At 36.7% G+C, this 8,989-nt stretch overlaps 1 protein-coding gene and 1 long non-coding RNA gene across 4 annotated transcripts in view; both read left to right on the top strand.

Moving 5' to 3' along the window:
* FMN2 (formin 2) overlaps positions 1-8,989 on the top strand; it is a 398,539-nt gene that overhangs the window by 64,799 nt on the left and 324,751 nt on the right. The window lies entirely within an intron of this gene.
* On the top strand, positions 212-4,047 carry LOC135970260 (uncharacterized). The gene is made up of 2 exons (XR_010585885.1): positions 212-2,162; positions 3,251-4,047. It is a non-coding gene; the product is annotated as an uncharacterized lncRNA (long non-coding RNA).

Below are 8,989 nucleotides of genomic sequence, written 5' to 3'. Positions count from 1 at the left end.
TCCCTTCCTCCCTCCCTTTGTCTCTTCCTCCCTTCCTTTCCCCTCCCCTCCCCTCCCCTCCCCTCCCTTCCTCTCCCCTCCCCTCCCTTCCTCTCCCCTTCCCTCCCCTCCCTTCCTCTCCCCTCCCTTCCCTTCTTATTCATCTCAATCACTTTGGGCTCTCAAATCTAGTTTAAAAAGATTTTGATGGGCCAGGCACAGTGGCTCATGTAATCCCAGCACTTTGGGAGGCCAAGTCAGGAGGATCACTTGAGGCCAGGAGTTCCCCTTCCCCTTCCCCTTCCCTTCCCTTTTCCACAGGGCCTTGTGCTGTCATCCAGGCTGGAATGCAGTGTTGTGATCATAGCTCACTGCAGCCTCAACCTTTCAGACTTAAGCAATCCCCCCACCTTGGCCTCCTGAGTAGCTAGGACTAGAGTTTCACACCACCACACCCTGCTAGTTTTGTATTTTTTTGTAAAGACAGGGTTTTGTCATGTTGCCCAGGCTAGTCTCGAACTCCTGAGCTCAAGCAATCCACCCACTTTGGCTGCCCAAAATGCTGGGGTTACAGGTGTGAGCAACCTCACCTGGCCACTAATCTTTGCTTTTGATGAAGACGATTTTCTGCTTAGTGGAGAGCTAGCTACAGGGATGTGGTAATCATGTAAGAGACTATACATGTTGTTTTAATTTTTATTTTTTTAACTACTCTCATTCCATTGCCCAGGCTGGAGTGCAGTGGTGCGATCACAGCTCACTGTAGCTTCTAACTCCTGGCCTCAAATGATTTTCCCACCTCCACCCCCATCTCTGGAGTAGCTGGGATTAGACATGCACTTTCATGCCTAGCTATTTTTAAATATTTTGTAGAGACAGGGTCTAGCTATGTTGCCAGGTTGGTCTCAAATTCCTGGCCCCAGGTGATCCTCCTGCCTTGGCCTCCCAAAGTGCTGGGATTACATGAGCCACTGTGCCTGGCCTATCAAAATATTTTTAAACTACATTTGAGAACCCAAAGTGATTGAGATGAATAAGAAGCACATTCTACAGACACATCTGAGATGGAAATAATTGATTTTGGCGACTTACTAGATTTTGAAGGGGTAAGCTTGTCTAGTTTTGGAGATTAGATGGGCAATGCTTTATTGAGTAATGTTTTTTGATAATTCATACTCTCAATTTTTGATGAGCAATCCACAATTTGTTAGTATATAAAAGGACTTTTTAGCTATATCATAAAAAAAATCTGACCATCTGTCCTGGGACTTCAAAATTAAATACTTTTTTTTTTTTTAAATAATGACTAAAACTCAGAATTTTTATAAATATATATCATTGAAAAGGGCCAGACGTGGTGGCTCACTCCTGTAATCCTAGCACTTTAGGAGCCTGAGGCAGGAGAATCACTTGAGCCTAGGAGTTTGAAACCAGCTGAGGCAACATAGACTCTGTCTCTACTGGAAAAAAAAAAAGAAGTCAGCCAGGCACAGTGGTGCACACCTATAGTCCCAGCTACTTGGAAGGCTGAGGCAGGAGGATCACTTGAGCCAGGAGTAGGAGGCCAAAGGGGTCTATGATTGCACCAGTGCACTCTAGCCTGAGCAACAGAGTAAGACCCTGTCACAACAACAACAACAACAACAAGAAGTATGTCATTGAAAAGAGCCTCCTGCAGAGGGAAATGTTCAGCTGGGTTTGAGGCAGATAAAAAAGAATCCATTTGTTTAAACTCCAAACCATTCACTACTTCCGAAAATTTATTTCAGGATACTTAAAATTTATTGATTGCCTTCTCTTAAGATGTCTCGGCAGAGGCATTTCCTTTTAATTCATCCATGTTGCTCTTGTTACATTTCCAAAGGAAGTGCTAGAGAGGTAATGCAGAGTCAGGAAACTGGTTCCAGTAACACTGTGGGAGGTAGTGAGGGCAAGGTTTAGTCTCCGAAATAGAGACACCATGAACTTGTTTCACAGGGGGAATTTTTTCTCTCCAACAGCTGAGTTAGAGCAGGCTAAGGTGGCGGGCTGAGATCCTGGTTGGCCCTGGGATGGTAAGAGAAAGCATCCACTCTTGTGATGGGACGGCCTTATGCAAAGTAGAAAAGGTTTGTCAGGACCTGTCTCCAGAAAGGATCAAGCAGAATGCATTGACCAAGAAGATGGAATTTGAACATCTACAGGTTAGTAGGAATCACTGAGAAAGTGGGATATGTTAGATCAATAGATGCAATTCGTTAATTGCCTGAATTATAATATACAGGAAAGACAAGAAGAAAGAAAAATAAGATCTAGAAACAAACGTGATTTACTTTGCTAATTGAGCAAGCTTTTGAAAGCTTTAGAAAGAGTGGGCAGAATAATAGAAGTATTCAATTTTAAATGGATTTACTCTTAATTGTACTTGCTGATATCTAGAAAATGAAAGTTAGGAAAAAAACTTTATTTCTTAGCAAGAAAAGGCATTTAACTATTGACTTTAAAAAGTCTACCTCACAGCTTACGTTATTTAATATGACAAACTATTGTTTCCTCTACAGTGCTGTGTTAATAGCTAATACTTTATATAGCCACCTTCTGAAGCTGTGGAGAGGCTTATAACTTTAACATTTCACGTTGGCATTTAGTTGAACCTAGTTTATCTGGCATAAAGTAGTTGCTCACAATTAATTACTCAAGAACTCAGCTTTGTATATGTCTGTGGTAGTCAGAAATCTGTGGGAGTATGTGACTTCATTAAAACCGTGCTTTCCTAGTCATTGCTATTAGTTTAATGCTTTCCTTGAAACACCAGTCACTGAGAGAAATAATAGCTTCTGTTATGGCTATGCACAGCAGTACTGAAAGATTTTGTTTTCACTTTTCAGAAGTATTAGAAAAATTGCCTCCATGTCTGGGTTATCTGAAGGTGAAACTAGTGAATGATTATAATAACTTTTTTTTAAAATTTAGAAGGGAAATGAAGGAAGGAAGGGGAAAAAAGGAAGGAACGAAGGAGGAAAAAGGAAGGAATGAAGGAAGGAAAGAAGCACTATTAACTATAATAACTGCAGTTGGTACTATTTGTGGAACACTTACTAGATATTTCAGGCTTTAGGATTTGCAAAAATTATCTCATAATATCCCCATTTCATAGAGGGAAAACTGAGGTTCAGGGAGTTTAACTATTCAAGATTAAGAGTAGGAACCAGGATTTAAAATTAATTTTTTAAATTCTAAGAGCATCCCCTAATCACCACAAGATCCTACCTCTCTCATTTTTTTCTTGCAGCTGGATAATGGTAGAAGATGTGTCAAATATTTAATCCAGCCAGAGTGCCAAGTTACATTCAGCTTGGATTTGAAAAACAAAACAAAACAAACAAAAACAAAAACCCATTGTTTTTCAAGGCCTCAGAGCATAAGCTCTGTGTATTACAGGAAAGCTTCTATGCTTAGCTGGAGGTAGGAGAACCTTGCTGTCTTTTTCTGAATTTGCTATGACCTTGGGTAAGTCAACTGACCTCCCTGGGTGGTGTTCAGAGCATTATTGATGTTATATAATTTATTTTTATCAATGCCACAAGGTTGGCTACATATATTTCCTCTCTAGTGTATGATTAGGAAAGAGTCATTTAGATTTCAGTAGTTTTATTTCCTTCAAGGTCAACCAATAATTCAGACATCAAGTTGAATGGAAATGAACTTCTAAATATAGGTCAAATACTTTTATAAGAAGCACATAACTGCATCTCCCTCCCCCATGCCTGAGTTTGATCCACCTACCAATAAGTTCTCCCAAGCTACTACTCAGTCTCTATTGTTAGTGTGTTATTGACCACGTGTACCAGTCCTGCATTTTGTGTCGAACTGATTAATAATTTTCTTCTGAACCCCTAGTGCATCCCCTATTTTGTCCACATTCTCATAAAGACTCTAGGTGATAAAAATGACAGGACTGGGCCGGCTGAGCGTGGTGGCTCACGCCTGTCAGCACTTTGGGAGGCCGAGGTGGGCGGATCATGAGGTCAGGAGATCAAGACCATTTGGCTAACACGGTGAAACCCCATCTCTACTAAAAATACAAAACATTAGCCGGGCGTGGTGGCGGGCGCCTGTAGTCCCAGCTGATCGGGAGGCTGAGGCAGGAGAATGGCGTGAACCCGGGAGGCGGAGCTTGCAGTGAGCCAAGATGGCACCACTGCACTCCAGCCTGGAAGGCAGAGGGAGACTCTGACTCAAAAAAAAAAAAAAAAAAAAAAAAAAAAAAAGACAGGCTGAATATTGCTAATGTAATATTTCAATTCAGATGTAACATCTCTTAAAGATTGAATTAATATGATTTTATGTTTCATATTGTATTTGTTATTCTTTGGTAGTTTAATGATTACTCTTCTACGTAATGTTTATATATAGTCTTTTATCTGGAACCAATGAGATTTGAGAAACATTATAAAACTGCTATAAATTTCATAAAAACTGTTTCCCCTCCAACCTGACTGCTTTGTTTTGTTTCCCTTAATTCTGGGATTTTCCATCATTTGCATTATCTAGTTGATGATAGAATAGTCTCATGACACCATAAAGAGACTAACAAGAAATTTTAATTGGCTTGCTTGTCCAACTACTACAAAATTATAAAGATTGCCTTTTTATGTGTGTGTGTTTTTTTAATCCACCATATAAAACTTATCTTTATGTCTGTCTTCTCTCTGATACGCTGGGGTTTAAAGTGAGCGGCTTTAGCCTCATTAGAAATAAAAGGCGTCGTGTTAATGTCTTCCAGATGACCTTTAGTAATTTGAGAGAGATTCTCCATTTTTCTAGGCTTGACACTCTATTTTTTTCCCTCCTCTTCTAACTTCTATGGCTTCTGTATTTGACAGTAATAGCCCCACTCCCAACAAACCTGAGCTGTCACATCTCTCTCTTTTGGTTATGGAGTTCAAAATGGGGTTCCTCACCCTTCTAAGAGTCAGCATTACTTTGTTCTGACTTTGTGAGAAGTGGAAGGCTAGTGAAATGAACTAATAGATCTTCAAAGTGAATTACAAGCTCAGAACAGAGTGTGGGGAGAACCTATTCTATTTAACCTAACCTATTTGTGGGAAGACAGCCATGACTGCCATTTATTACTTTTAATTCTAATTACAAATAATGCATGCTCACTGAGAGGGTTTGAAAATTTATTTTAAAAAGCCCAAGTCATGGTGGTATGAATGTTTTTGCTCTCTGTTGAGTGCTTAGATTTTCAAGCCCGCTTGGAGCATAGGAATTATTTGCATACATGGATATATATATATATGTGTATATATGCACACACATACACCCCTATATAATATGTGTGTGTATCTATCTATCTATCAATACACACACACACATATTCTTTTGGTCTTAACTTCAGTTTGTTCCTTACCTTAGAATTTTTTTTGTTATTAATAAAATAAGATTGTTAACAAAACCTCTGGGCTTAGGTAGTTTCATTGGTGAATTCTACCAAACATTTAAAGAAGAAATAAAACCAGTCTTAGACAGTATAAACTCTTTCAGAAAACAGAGCAGGAGTGAACATTGCCCAACTTATTTTATGAGGCCAAAATTTCCCTGATATTAGAACCAGATACAATCATTAGAAAACTGTAGCTACTATCCCTGATAAATATAAATATTTCTTAATGAAACATCTGCACATTTAGTTCAGCAATGTATATAAAGGAATGCAAGGCTGGTTTAACATTTGAAAACAAATGATGTATCAAAACCAGGTTAGGTTGATTCCAGGAAAGTAAGGTCAGCTTAACGTTTAAAAGCCATATAATTTTCGTTATATACATTGTATGTATATATGTATATAATAGATATTATATATAATGTATACAACATGTATATATACACATTATATAATGTGTGCAATATGTATATAATATGTATATGTACATCATGTAATGTATATAATGTATGTATATAATGTGTGTATATATAATGATCCTCACTAGAGATTATCAGAAAAGCATTTGGTAAACTGTATCACCATTCATGACATAAACTCTTAGGAAACTTAGAAAACTTGCTTACTCTGATAAATGACGATTATAAGAAACCTACCACAAATATCTTTAGATGGTAAAATATTGAAGGTTTGTTCTTTTAAGTTTGGGAATGAGAAAACAATGCCACTATTACCACTCTGTCTTCTATTGAACAATTATTCCTATATGGTCTAGAAGATAAATAAGAAATTGGAGAAGAAATAAAACTGCCATTATTTATGATGATGTGATCGTATATGTAAAAATTTCAAATACATTAATTAGAAATATAATTTACATAATTACTGAACACAAAATCAATGTGTAAAACCAATGCCATTTCTCTATCAGCAAACAAAAATGTTAAAGATACTTAAAAAATACTATGTTTAAGACAGTATTAAAAACATTAAATAATCTAAGAAGACACTGAACAGAAATGTGCATGGCCTGTATGCAGAAGCCTATTAAACTTCAGTGAGAGAAATCAGAAATGACAAATATATGAACAGATTTATCATGTTTATCGTTTTGAAGTCTGTTATTTCACTTCTCTCCAAACTAATAGATTAGATGCAATTCTAATCAATATCTTAAGGGTGTGGGTGAATGTGTGCGTGTGTGCTTTAGTGGGATGTGACAAACTGCCTCTAAACTTTATGTTGGAAGGGCCTAGAGATGATCTTAAAAAAAATCAAAGTGGAAAGAGTTACTATTCCAGGTATCACGACTTATTATAATGCAAGAGTAATGAAGCATTCTAGTATTTGTGCAAGGACACACACACACACAGTGGAGTAGAGAACCACCTACCAGACTCTCATGTGTATAGACAGTTAATGAATGACAAAAGTGGCACTGAAAAGCAGCTTAATACAGCCTTTTAAATAAATGGGATGGGGTCAACTGGGTAATCATATGAAAAAGATGATGAAACTTGATATCCATCTCACAAACACAAAACTCCTCCTAGGATGATTATAAATGTTAATGTGAAAGATAAAATAACAAAGCTTCTGGAAGATAATATAGGAGGAATCTTGTTGCTTGTGGAGTAGGCAAAAACTTCTGAAATAGGACAATATCTTGGCTATAGAGGAAAAGACTGATAATTTGGAACATACTGAAAGTAAATGGGCTGGGTGTGGTGGCTCACGCATGTAATCCCAGCGCTTTGGGGTGCTGAGGTGGGAGTATCTCCTGAGCTCAGAAGGTTGAGGCTGCAGTGAGCTGTGATCATACCACAGCACTCAAGACTGGGCGACAGAGCAAGACCTTGTTTCAAAAAAAAGAAAAAAAAAAAAAAATCATCAAAAGAAATTATGAAGAAAGAAAAAGCGACTGGGCGCGGTGGCTCATGCCTGTAATCCCAGCACTTTGGGAGGCAGAGGCGGGTGGATCACAAGGTCAGGAGTTTGAGACCAGCCTGACCAATATGGTGAAACCCTGTGTCTACTAAAAATACGAAAATTAGCCAGGCGCGGTGGCAGGTGCCTGTAATCCCAGCTACTCAGGAGGCTGAGGCAGGAGAATCGCTTGAACCTGCCTGGGAGGCGGAGCTTGCAGTGAGCCGAGATCCTGCCACTGCACTCCAGCCTGGGTGACAGAGCAAGACTCCATCTCAAAAAAAGAAAGCAAAAGCTAGTTATGGAACGAATCACATTTTCTGTTTTATATGTTGATTTTGGTAAATTGCATTTTTTTCTTAAAAATTATGTTTTATCTAATATTTTAAAATTTTAGTGTAAAGTTATTCTAGTATCTTTACCACTTTAAAGCCTGTAGGATCAATATTATGTTCCTTTTTCATTTCTGACATTAGTTATTTGTATCTCTACTTGATTATACTTGCCAAAGTTTTAAATTTTATTAGCTTTTTCAGAAGGCTTCTTTGGAGGCTATTTATTAACACTTAAATCTGTTTCCTTCTTTCTCCCTTCTTTGGACTAAATTGCTGCATCTTTTTCTCTCCTAAATTCTTTAGATGGATATTTAACATACTGATTTTTGTAGCCTTTTATCTTTTTAATATGTGCATTTAAACCTAAAGATTTCTCTCTAAACATGATTAACTGTATATCTAAAGTTAAGGCAAATATTTATATATCCTTCATTTAAAAAATATTTAAAAGTTTTGACTATGTTGCCTTTTTTGAATAATGTGTGATTTAGAATTTTATTGCTTGATGTCCAAACACGGAGACTTTGTTTTATCTTCTTTTATTATTTCTAATTTAATTGCATTATATTAAGAAAACATACTCTTCATTTCAGTATGTTGCTATTTATTGAGATTTACCATAGCCCAAGATGTGATCAGCTTTCATCAGTGTGCTGTGTATGCTTGAAAAGAATGTCTTAGGTTAAATGTTCTGCTTAAGTCCATTAGGCAAATTGCTGATTATGTTTTTCAGATCTTCCATATCCTTACTTTTTTCTTTTCATTATAGCAGCTATTGAGAAAGTTATTGCTACTATGTTTGTGGACATGTTTTTTTTCTCCTTATAGCTCTGCCAATTTTTGCTATATATGCTTTGAAGCCATGTTATTTGAAGCACACATATTTAGAATTATTTATTTTCCTTATGAATTACATTTTTATCAATAGAATACTTCCACTTTGTTTCTTATGATGCTTTTTGCTGTGAAATATTATCTGTTATTAATATAGCTATACTTGCCTTCTTTAGTTTAAAATTTACATGTTATATCTTTTTACTTTCTAGTAATCTTAATCACTTTTATACCTTTTTATTTGTATCTTCAATAAAGAGCATAGGTTTGGAACTCATTTTTTATCTTGTCTGACAGTCTTTTTTTTTACTGAAGTATAACTAAGTCCATTTACGTTTAATACAATTGTTTAAATGCTTGGATTTAAAGTACTATTTTATTGTACATTTTCTATTTGTCTTATCTGTTCTATAGTCCTTTTCCTTTTGTGTCTTTTGGATTTATCAGTTATGCTTTACTATTTAATTGTTCTCTCTGGTAGTTTGAA

This window comes from Macaca fascicularis, chromosome 1 (genome assembly GCF_037993035.2).
Source record: "Macaca fascicularis isolate 582-1 chromosome 1, T2T-MFA8v1.1".
Taxonomy (NCBI): domain Eukaryota; kingdom Metazoa; phylum Chordata; class Mammalia; order Primates; family Cercopithecidae; genus Macaca; species Macaca fascicularis.
Note: the sequence above shows the minus strand (reverse complement) of the source record. Positions and strands in the feature narration are given on the sequence as shown.